This window comes from Lepidochelys kempii, chromosome 9 (assembly GCF_965140285.1).
Source record: "Lepidochelys kempii isolate rLepKem1 chromosome 9, rLepKem1.hap1, whole genome shotgun sequence".
NCBI lineage: Eukaryota > Metazoa > Chordata > Testudines > Cheloniidae > Lepidochelys > Lepidochelys kempii.
In genome coordinates, this window is record NC_136388.1 from 10,731,496 (window position 1) to 10,744,217 (window position 12,722).

The window sequence follows — 12,722 nt, forward strand, 5'->3', positions numbered from 1 at the left end:
TACCATGTGAGTACTCCAGTTGTCACCTCTCATGGTAAAACCCTTTGGAAGAAATGAAATGGAAGAAAGTCTCCATGAGGCTCCTTATGGAGGTTTGTCCCCAGTTGTTCCATCAAAATGGCAGCTTTTCATGGGGTTGCTGGGAGAGGAGGATCATCTACATCAAAACCCTGGTTCCTCCATGACAATTCTTTAGCCCCAACTCCCTCCTATTCCGCGACAGTGTGACACCAATGGAGCTGCTTTGGCAGGAGTCCCATCAAAGATAATGTCTGTGTGTCAATTGTGACCACCTATATACACTGCGGAGCCTTTATTCCTATCAACACTGGTAAGATTTACCTAGGATACTTCCACAGTGCATTAAGAGGAGACTAGGTTCCCTGTAAGAAATTTTGGTTGAAAAATGTATACAAACTGCTAACCCCTTCTAAAAACTAAGTCAACCATAACCACTTCCTAGTCCAAAGTCTCCCAACAGCACTAAGTCCATATTACTGACTCTAGGGCTGCAAATTTGCAGCATATGAAACAAATCATTTTCATCATGGAAGCTCAAAAACAAAACAAGAAAAAAACATATACTTGGACTACTAATTAATTTTGAACTCTTAAAAACAATTGGGTGGTGGTTTAGAGAATTTTATTTGTTTATTTATTTTTAAATACTTCTCGGCTCCTACTTTGTACAACCCATTATCAGCATGGAGTAAATTTTATATAGCAGTTTCTGAATATATGAGTATAATGAAAATGTGGAACAGCACAACTATAATCGAAGAGTCTAAAGTCATCCCATTGACAGCAAGACACAAAGGGCCTGCCAGATAGAAAACAAGATGATTATATTTCTCCTGTTCTTCTTGCTTCATTTTGCCTGATAGATTCAAACTAGACATCAGGTGTCTGATACTCCAGAGGAGCATATGTGCAAAGCCCCTGTAAGATAGAAATCAGATTGCAGATGAGAGGCAGAGTAATAGTTGTACCCCAGAGGACAATGTCCAACATTTATGGCCAGTTCCTCAACCAGGGGAAATGCCTGATTAATTTGTCCATCACACTGGGAACAACAGTATCTGTGTTTTAAACAAACAAATAAAGACAGGTGGTGAGCAACATCGGCAAAACAGTGAGTACATAGCGATAAGCAAAATAGTAAGTCCAGGTATCAGTGACATTCCAAGCAAAAGAGTGAGAGACAGAGAGAGAACAGGAGGATGGTTCAATATATGTGAGAACGCTCAGAAGATGTTCTTGTTGCTAAGAAGATTCTATCCTCTGTAGCCCACAAGAAGGGCTATCAGAATGGAACAGATTTATGAACAGAACCTTGCAGTGTGTTTGTCAGAGGCCAAAAGTGGAGTAACTTCTGCAGATTTGCTATCTGGTTACAGTTTAACACAGCTTCCAAGAGGATCACTAAAGCTAGTTTCTCCCCAACTTTCTTTCTCCACACACAAGCCACTCCCAATTCCTTAAATGTCTTCAGGAGATCCCAGGATTTCTGGAGGGTGACAAGACAGCTGGTAGGAGCTGGAAGTTTGCCAATTTTCCAGCAATGAGAACACCATCAATCCAAACAATTTTGATCACAAGCAGAGGTTCACAAAGGTGACAAACCTCAAATCCAAAAGATCAGTCTATGCAGGTTTGGGGTAAATGTTAACAGCTCTGTGCAGAAACAAAAAGCTTGTTACATCAGATAGAATTCGGTGTTTTTAAGATCTGTACACATGTAATAATTTTCTAAACTAAATGAGGTTTAATATTGTTCTTTAATTATTAATTTTAAATAAGATCCTGAGGATGTAGGTAGTGACAGGAACCATTTCAAGCCTAAACCTATCAGACTGACAATGAGCTTCTCAAAGAGAATCTTCCTCTCACTCTCTTGCTTTCCAAACAGCTTAGCACAGTGTTAACTACAAAAATTGCTCCCCTCTTATACCTGCTTTCACTGTGAAGGCAAGACTCAAGCTAAGAACAAGTCTCAACATGTTCCTCTTGTGGACTCTGATTAGAGGACTCTGTTGCTTTCCCTTCTCTTTAATTTATCACACTGGTACTCCAAGATCTACATTTGTTCTCCACCCAATTCTGCACTGGCTTCAAGGTCCTGGTCCTCATCTTCAGCAGGGTAGCACCCAACTTCCTCTCTCTCTACATGTATACTCAGCATGAACAGTGCAGATGACAGAGTCCAGCGGCTGGGGACAGAGAGGTCCCTGTGGAGGGCTCTCAGCTTCAGAACACCCTGCAACCAGACAGCAGGCTGAACTCAAGGCTTGCCACGTTCAGTGCAGAATGCAAGGCTTACCTCTTTGCAGTGGCCTTCCCTTCAGGAAGCAGACTGATGAAACACCCAGCACATCGCTCATAATTAGCATCCAAAAAGATAACAGATTTTCTCCTGCACCAGTACACTGCTCAGTGCAGGAGACGAGGAGTCAGAGTCATGGAGCTGGTTGTGGTGTCCTGATTCTGAGGGCCATTCAGCTCTGACATATGCCACTGACAATCAGTCCTAACTTATACCAGTGGAGGATTGGTGAATCAGAGCAGAGCTCCACCACTCCTGACAGGCTCCACACCAGGTGGTTGCTAAGGTGCTGGACTCAGCAGTGGTACAGCTGTACCAGCCAAGAGTCTCCCTATGCCAGGGACCATAACCAGGCTTTAAAAAGTGAGCTAAAAATATCCAAAGAGTCAGGAGAAAAGCCAGGAATGATCATAATCATACTGTAACAGTACAGCTGCTTAGCACCTAGATATTACAGTGTTGGGCACTGTAGAAATGCAAGGGAGGATGTGGGAGTGGGGGAGGTACAGGGATCTGAGACAAAGAACAATCCCGATATGTAAGCTCAAGACAAGTTGCAAAACTAGACTACACACACAGAGTCTCCTCTGTAGTTATACACATAATGTCAAAAGGAGGAATCTCTCTATGTCCTTTTATTCCATTACAAAATTATCTTCATGCTAATTATCAAGAGAGCTTCATATAACTAAATTAGTCTAATACAGAGTAAAAATTGTATAGTAAAACATCCCAAGTTTTTCAGCATAGTAGTCCAAAGGTAATATACCATCCAAAGGTTTTGAGCAGTGGGGCCCTGGTCATCCCGGAAGAGCAGAGCTATCCATTCAGCATGTGGCTTGGTATTCTAGAAACACTGACAAACAGATTGGAAGACATCTTAAAAATGTTCCCTATGCAAAAACATGGAAAAGCTACTCAATTAAGTCAGTCAACAAAATCACTGAGACTTTAAAAATATACCTAATTGAAGATACTATATTTCTACAATATATCTAAGATTTATCTCAGCATTTCCCCGCAAATGCATCAGCAATGAGCATTCCAAAAGTGCAAAAACTTAACAAACACAAGGAAAAGCTGCCACACTAGTAATCTACTGCTCTGACTTTATTGTCCCAAAATTCCACCTCTTGCAAGGATGAGGAACATGTTTAAATCAATATTAATATTTCTGCTGTATCTGTTACAATTGTTTCTCCAATGTTTACCCTATATAGCATAAAATTAATGCAGCTACTAAAATGAGTGAACAGAAAATGTATTTAAGAAATCAAGGGGTCTTCACTCCAACTTTTTTCAACAGGTCTCTGGCTGGTGCAAAATCTTAACATACCTTCAGTACAGTGTGGGGAAGGGGAAGGAATGGCTTTATTCTGAAGTCATCATATTTCATAAATTGGCATCTTCTAATGTTCTGTGTTAGAATTGCGGGAACCTACCTACCAATTACAAATCCGGCACATGATGCTCATACACAGACAGGATTTTCCCCCTTTTGAAGACTCCTTGCAGAGATCACAGGAGACGAACCTACTAGGTTGCCTTAGCCAGCAAGTCTATCAATCTTTGCCAAAAAAAAAAAACACAACAACAAAAAACAAAACAAAACCAACCCTGGGTAAATCAGTGAGGTTGGCGCTTTCAGGGACTCCAGTTATCCCCATGTGTTTAATCCTGGATTTATTTTTTATTTCATCTGTCTTGCCAGTCAACCATTTATTATCTAGGCACAAACCTTTAATAACCTCTGTATGATCTGAGGTCATGGTTACTACTAGAGAGACTTGCCCACATTCACCCCTGTTGAAATTCCTTTGAAGTCAATGAAATTTCCAACAGGGATTAATTTGGCCCACTGTCTCCAGTGTTCTCAAATCTGTACTTCCAATGGTTTCTGTGGATCCCTGTGCACCACCTAATCATTTCTGTATGAAATCAAGACTAATTCTAAAGAAGCCCTTGAAGCAGGTACTAATGGAAGTGCAGGTATACCATCCCTCACTTCCCTCAGTAGAGGCTGGGCAAACAACTCTTTTGGATGGAATCTTACCTTCAAGTACCTAAACATTCAAGCTCAGCAATGTTATCTAGCAGGAGATAAACAACAACTGAGAAAGTACAGGAAAAAGAAACATTAATATTCTGTAAGACAAGCCAGAACATTTCTGTACCCATCCCAACTCTCACATGCACACTCCGAGAAACCACTAAATAGAGAGATCATCTGTGTATTTCTCCCCAGCAAAAATTATATTCCCATTTGTGGTATCAAAAATAGCTGCTGTTGCAATTACCAGCAAAGGATTCAGAGTAACAGCCGTGTTAGTCTGTATTCGCAAAAAGAAAAGGAGTACTTGTGGAACCTTAGAGACTAACCAATTTATTTGAGCATAAGCTTTCATCAGCAAAGGATTATTATGGCTTTATAGGGAGTGCGTAAGCAACAGAAAAGGATACGTTCTTAAAGATCCTGTTTTCAAGAAAACATGCTGCACAACAATAAACTAAGAGAAAGTAGGTAGGAACCAAGGAATTGCCAAACTCAATCACACCACTATTTACTTCAGTAAGGGTTTTTAGGATTAACTCTTATTTTTGTATTTGGCACCTAGACAGCACAGTGATGAGAACCAAAGTAACGCTTAGACACACAGGCTGTTGGACAAAGGGAATACTATGCCCTACCTTGGAGCTGGGGATGCATAGGTTAGGACAGCTTCATAGTCCTTTTGCACTACTCAAGCAATACAAAGGGGCTGTAGAAGGAATGAAAATCTGGCCCTCCTTGCCACATCCGTGACAGAAATTAGACTCCCATTAATGCTGTATTTCAACACTGCACGTTTGTACCCAAAACCTGAGTAGGCTTTCAATTAGACCCAAAGGTCTAGATCATCACAACTGGTGTAAATCATCATTGTGGCTTTGCTGTAAATAGAGTGATGCTAATTCATGGAGCAACATCAGTTCCATCCAGCTGAGGATCTAACTCAATGTATTTAAAATACCGAGTTACATTATAATGGCAGCAATAACAAAAATTTAGGATATTTCCATTAGTTGTTATTTGCAGTGCTAGATTACGAGCACAAATAGAAATTTACAAAACAGAGCCTTACATTCATTGCAAAGTCCTGTGTTTAAATTATTCTCCCAGGAATTATTGTACCAAGAATACATACACTTGCGCTAATAAGAATACTTTTTGTGTTAGTTTTTATTGTACAACCTTTTGTTAAAGTATTTTGGCTTTTTAATAAGTGAAGTCCTGGTAAGTGTGTGACAGAACCTGTAAACATTACCATTTGCTGAACAGTTGTAAATATCTTTATAAAAGCTGTAAATAACTACAAATACCACAAAATGTAGTTACTGATGTTCCTATTTATTCAAGACATTTTCATTTAAAGTCACAAAAATAAATGTGTTCAATCAATACTAAGAGTCCTGACAGACAGAAATTCAAGAAAACTCCAAGGTACAGTTTTAAATCCATCCTTTCCCCCTGTCCATATGGAACTACATGTAAAGTCATCTCTTTCCATACTCCAGCAACAGAGAGTAACACAGCTTTGTTTCAGTTTAAGATTTGGTGAGATCTAATGTAATTATTTGGTGATCTGACTAAAAATCAGAAGCAGGAGAGAATTGACTCAAAGCAAATTAATTAATCACTTTAAAAATGCGTCCAGTTTTGGCTAACGTCACTTTAATGTTCAGAACATCGCCTATGCTTCTCTATGCTGTTTATAGGGAATCCCTAGATATCAGGGTTTAAGACAATCAAAACATTTTCAAGGGCAAATATTCATTTAGTCAGTCTGGGAAAGCACTCGTGTCCACTGTGTAGCACACTGCACTGGGACCTTGGATCTATTCCCAGTTTATAACTGTGTGATCTTGGGCAAGTCACTTCACCTCTCTGTCCCTCTGTTTCCTCTCCCATCCTTTGTAAGCTCTTCTGGGAAAGGACCATCTCTTGCTATGTTTGTACAATGGCTAGCATGACAGGGACTCATTCTTGGGTGGGGTCTCTAGTGCTTCTGTAATAAAAATAATAAATACGAATAAATTTTTTTAGAAGGTGAACCTAGGCTCCTGGATGGACCTGTAACTTTTTCAGCATCTCTCTGCAGCTTTACCTCTACTATAGCTTTTTAAGAGTTTATTCCTTTCCTGAACAGCCTCATTGCTTGGGTGGGAGTGACACTGGCATAGTAAAAGCAAGATTATGAGCCATTTACCCATACTACTGAGCAGTTACTCGCTCAAGTAAATCTCATTCAAGTCAATGAAATTACTAGGATGAACAAAGCTTAGCAGTAAGAATAAGGGGCTCACAACCTGTTCTTTAAAAATGAAAGTTTTTAAAAAATAAATATTCTCTGTTCTTTAATTATGTTCACTGGCAGCTTGACACTCAATGAGACATAACATGGGGGAAATATAAGTCACATACATTAAAATGGACCAAAATAAGTAAATTTATGCCACTCTGAAACTATTAACAGATGCTACATCGAATGAAAACACAAAATGCAATAGGTAACACAGAAAATTAAAGGAAAAACAAAGCTATCATCCAATCTGGCCCCAAATCCTTGTCTTTTTCCCCCCAGATTTAGTCTAGTTATAGACAGTTCTTTGAAGCCTTTGTACAATTCTGATATTCTCCATTAATGCTGCCTAACCTTATATTAACTTATAATGTAAACCACTCTTCAAACACCTTGTGATACACAAATGAGTGCACACACGGCTGTGTACAAGAAGAGCTACAAGATGTGTGAGGTGGTATCTTTTATTGGACCAACTTCTGTTGATGAAAGAGACAAACTTTTGAGCTACACACAGCTTGAAAGCTTGTCTCCTTCATCAACAGAAGCTGGTCCAATAAAAGACACTATTTCACCCACCTTGTCTCTCTGATATCCTGGAACCAACACTCTACAATACTGCAAACAACATATAAGAAGAGCTGATATATATGGGCTGAAATGCCCTCCACCAGTACACACAGCTAAAATGTAGCCAAATCTTTCCAATGTCGAGGAGAGAGATATCTCTTAGCCTTCCATAATTCCATAATATTTGAGAAAAAGAACTAGAAGAACTTGCACAATATTCTATCTATTGTAAAATATCCACCTGTTATACCTTTGATGAATCTAATCCAATGTCATTTTTCCCTACTGTATTCTAATCACACTAGCCCTATTTTGTAACGGGCTTTGTTACAAGAAAATTGACCATGACATCTGCTAACCACCCATGTCTTCAGCTTAGATGCACAATTGATATCATGATCAATTATTAGGCAGTACAGCCCATAATGATGCTTAGTTAAGTGATTAGATAGATTAGAAATCAGATCCATTATGGCACATTGCCCCCATCCAGTATGTAAAGGTGATGTACAGAATTTTATTTAACTGCATAGCTTAACAAACTGTTTAGAGCATGCAGCATAACGTTCAATGAAAATTTTAGCTCACTAGATGGAACACAGGATTTATAATTTCTCAAAGCACTTTACAGATGTTGATTAAGCCTCAGTGAATTAAGCTTCGCAGCGTCCTTGAGAAAGGCAAGGAGTTGCTTTTCCCACCATGGAAATGCAGCTGCTTCTGGGATGGTCCATGGCAGCAGTGTGAATACCTCTCTGCGCCACAGATTAGGACAAAATGGTACCTTGTTCTTTAATCACAGAACTGTGGTTTCAAAACCCACATTAGGCTGTACTGTAATGTCCTTTATCGGGGGGGTCTGTAACCCAAGCACCAGGTCCAGGGTAGAGTATAAATTAAACAGTTGTTTGGCAGTATCTGAATGTAACTAAGTTTCTGCAACATGCCAAACCTTCTCCAACTTTCTAGAAGTCTTCACGGGAAGGGTCAGTGGACTCCACACAGGTCTCTCTACAAAGACACTACTCTCCTTCATTCTACATGAAAATGTACTGCTATCCCCATGGACAACCATCATTACAATGTCTGTAAGCACTTGCAGATGTAGCAGCAACCAACATTTCAGAATAAATTCCCAGGAACTGATAAAACCAATCCAATCCCATATGAAAGGTGCTTATCCGTCATAGGCTAAGACAAGTGGATGAAACACTGAACTGGGACTCAAGATAATTGGGCTTAAGTCCTACCTCTGCCACTTGCCTTCTGCGTCACCTTGAACAAGTGGTTCACCTCCCTGTGCCTCAGTTTCTTCATCTGTTGAACAGGAATAATGCAATTTACCTCCTCTGTGAAGTGCCTTGAAATCTATGGATGAAAAGAACTAGGTATTATTAGTAGTAGTACGAAAGTTGTAGGTATTCATTCACTTTACATTACCTACCGTTTGTTTTGTGCCATCTAAACATACAGTCGTTGGGTTAAACATGCTGCAATATAAATGATGTAATACAAAACAAGAGATCAGATATTTGTCCTGATTTGGAAAATGACCTCCTAATTTGAAGTTGCTGCGGAACGTGTCATCATTTCTATGGTACTAGTGCTTCAGAAGTAGCAAGAGAATAGAACAGCAAACCTACCATATCTGAAGAATTTTTACTCTGTGTGCGTGTGTGTGTGTGTGTGTGTGTATGTGCGTGTGCATGTGCAGTCTTGTCTTTGGTACTTTTATGACTCCCCCCTTACCATAGTATCTGGGCACCTCCCAATTTTTAATGTATTTATTCTCACAACACCACTGTGAGGTGGCAAAATATTATCCCCAATTTACAGATAGGGAACTGAAGAAGAGAGAGACTGAGCAAAATTTTCAAAAGCACCTAAATTCCATCAAAAAAAAATCCCTACTTAATCTGGGTGGATATTATACTCTTACATTACAAAGAAAAATATTCACCCTATAAGGATGAACTAGCAGGATCTGGAGCCAAACTAAGGCTATGTCTACAGGACAGGTTATGTCGGCATAATTTATGTCGCTCAGGGGTGTGAATAAACCATCCCTCTGAACAACATAAGTTATACCAACATAAGCGCCAGTGTGGACAACGCTATGTCGGCAGGAGCGCGTCTCTCGCCAACGTTAGTACTGCCTGTCACAGAGGTGGTTTTATTATGCCGACAGGAGAGCTCTCTCGCGTCGGCATAGAGCATCGTCACCAGACCCACTGCAGCGGCCCAGCTGCGCTGCTGCAGTGCTGTATATGTAGACAAGCCAATATGTTTTGAACGGAAGGAGCCCAGGAAACCCTTTCACTGCTAATTATTTTAACTCATGTGTCATGCAATAACTCACATGTTGGTAACCGTCAAAAGTCAACATTTACCGGTAGTGATAATAGTTACTAACATCTGAGGCTCTGAAGTTATTTACCATTATAAATGTACGGAAAATAACACAACATCTCATATACTATTCTTTGGCAACTCTTGGTAAACATTGACTCTTCAGTGCTGACCACTGCACTGTGCATACTATTATGTTTTTATTTTTCTGATTCCTTGAGAATAACCCTAAAGAGGCCCAAATGTAATTACCATTTACATGTAATCTGTCTTAGCACAGAGAAATACGCAGCACTTAATATCCAAATACCCTACTACTATTTAAACAACAACAACAAAATACTTCTCATGTTCAGCAGATACATTGAGCAGTTACCAATTAAGCAAATAATAATCTCATGACATTTGATGCATGGAAAAGATATTAATAACTATTCTTTATAAAGTGAGTACTGATGTCTGATTAATGTATAGTGCTGTAGGCTTATTGGAATACATAGTGTCCTGTCACCTCAGTGATGTAAGACAGTGTGTAGGTTTAGTCTTGCATGCGACAGGAGTTTTGAAGCAGTTTTAGAAAGGCATAGATTTTCTGAGCTACTTATCGTTCAAAAGAGCAATAGGAGAGCAGGGAAAGGCCGAAGCACCAATAAATCAAGAAGAATTGAGAGCTGAGGTGGATTACGGGGTTATGGGGCCCCGGACCAGAGCAAGTGGGGGGCTCCTCCCCACCCTGTCCGCCTGCAGTCCCCCCACCCTCCCTCTCAGCTCTCCTGCCAGGGAGCAGGGTCAGGGCACGGGGGCTTCCCCCACTCCCCAACAGGAGCGCTGGGTGGGTGGAGCAGGTTGGGGTGTGTTCATTTTTCCAGGGGCCTCCCAATTGCCAGGGCCCCTGGGAATGGATCCCATTGGCCGAGTGGCTAATCCACTACTGTTTGAAGTCAGGAAAAGACTTATCTCAGCGCATGATAGGGAAGGCAGAACAGCCTTAAGTGACCTGTCACCTCCTGAACAAGGAATGGTGGGTAGAGAACCTTCAAAGGGGCAAGAATCCCCTGAATATTAAATAAACAGATTTTGCCACATGAAAAGAATGAGTGTCCACATTGTTATATGCTGTAATTAGGACACAGCAATAGCTCCACACATCTGAACAGTCTACTTTACTATAGAAACATCTACCACCAAGCAAAGACATACTAAAACACATGGGTGCCCCTCAGCGCCATCTAGTGATCCCCCAAGTAACTCCTCACCACATCTGTCAAATTTGTCACACAGACTTGCAAGGCCCTGAGCAGAAATTATTTGCTTTTCAAAGGTGCTGAGCACACACAATGCCAACTGAAGTCAACAGGAGCTGTAGGTGCACAGCACCTTTGAAAATTAAGTTAGCCATTCACTGTTGACAATGTGACTCATTTGTACTTTTGTGGGGGTGTTTTTTTATTACATACTATTTTTGTAAAGGTATGATAATGTACTGAGGTGAAGTTCAGGAGACACTATATAGTCCAGTACAAAGGAAGGAGTTTACATATTTTATTAATAATAAAATAATTAACATGTTTCACACTTGAACAGCACCTTCCTCCCTCAAACATCTGATGCTGCTTTATATGCATTAATGAATTAAGTGTGACACCATCCTGGTGAGGTAAGCAAGTAAATCCCCAATTCACAGATGAGAAAAATGAATAATAAGCACACATACTGCGATATATGTTCAAAGCTGCGTGCAAAAAGACAAGATGCTCTCTTTCTCTCTTTTTGTTTTTGTTTGTTTGTTAAGGAATACTCAAGGGTCACCCCATCAGTTAGCCTCTAAGACTGCCCCAGGACTGAAGAGGTTTTCATCTTGCAATAAATTATGCCAGATCCTCCAGTGCCCTGTACACTGTCTAATCATTTACACCTGTATAAAGTAGGAGTAACACACTACCACACTAAGTGGGGGTTCTGATTTGGTAGTATTTGGCACCTACTTCCTACAGGCGTAAATGACTGGCAGTGGAGAAATAGGCCCTGTGTGTTTCATCTTGCTTAACAAGATGACACAAGATCCAGTGATCCCGACTATTCCCTCACTTATATTGTTATAAACCCAGTGTGACTTCATTGACTTGGATGGATTTACTTCCTGATTTGCACTAGTGTAAATAAAAAAATTTAAAAATCAGGTCCAAAAATTTTAGAAGAGAATTTCAAAAGAGAAGGAAACTGACAAGCAATAAAGATCAATCACTGCTCTTCTAGATAGATGATGGGTCAGCGTTATCTTTGATCAAGAGTGACTAAATATCACTAGTCAAATGGCAACTACAAATGACAAGTGAAACAAGCTTGTGATTTTTGCTGAGTTATTGGATAAAACTACTTATAAGCCTATAATAAAATGGTCACAAACGAGATAATTCAGTACACAATGAAAGGTCTACGTATACTTACTGCTGTAACACAGCACAATTACAGCATTATCCATTAACGTGAAAGAACAGGAGCATATCCCACAACTGCCATTAGATGTCATTTCCATTTGCTATTTCACAGATACCTAATGTGCTAGGTACATCCAGCAGAGAGTTGCTGGACATGTCTAATAGCTCCCGATGCTATTTATTATTAGTGTCTTGATTTGAATGAAACAGTCCATTTAATATGGCAACACAAGACTCAATAACATGTCCAGCAAGGTTAAACTCAGACCATGCTAGATGCTATCTACACATGCGACCAAGCTGAAATCAGGCAAATCATGAGGTAAATCAATTGGTCTCCAGAAGGAATTAGGAATGTGCTGAATGAGCAATCACTGTTGGCCAGTTAATTAAATAGCATGAGCCACAGGAGTTAGCTCTGCATTTTGCCCTCCTGGCTGGAGGATGCATACCATGGCAGGAGTATGGGGATCACAAATGAGGTATGGGTTGAGAGAGAGAGACCGATCCTCAGGACCTCCACAGAGATGAGCGGAATGCTCTCCCCCTTCAAACCCACAAACTCACTCAGCAACAGATGCCTCTGAGGGGGACAGTTTCATGAAGAAATGTTAACCTTAATTTTTTATTTTATTTTATTTTCAATTTATAAATATATAAATATTAATGATCTGGCTAATATTTAACTTCACTGCCCTCTGC

General features: G+C 40.0%; 1 long non-coding RNA gene across 1 annotated transcript in view; it reads right to left on the minus strand.

Annotated features, from left to right (window-relative positions):
* Positions 1–12,722, minus strand: part of LOC144930853 (uncharacterized) — a 220,602-nt gene that overhangs the window by 86,007 nt on the left and 121,873 nt on the right. The window contains exon 2 of the long non-coding RNA XR_013636309.1: positions 8,484–8,601. This is a non-coding gene — a long non-coding RNA (uncharacterized LOC144930853). The remainder of the gene's footprint in view (positions 1–8,483; positions 8,602–12,722) is intronic.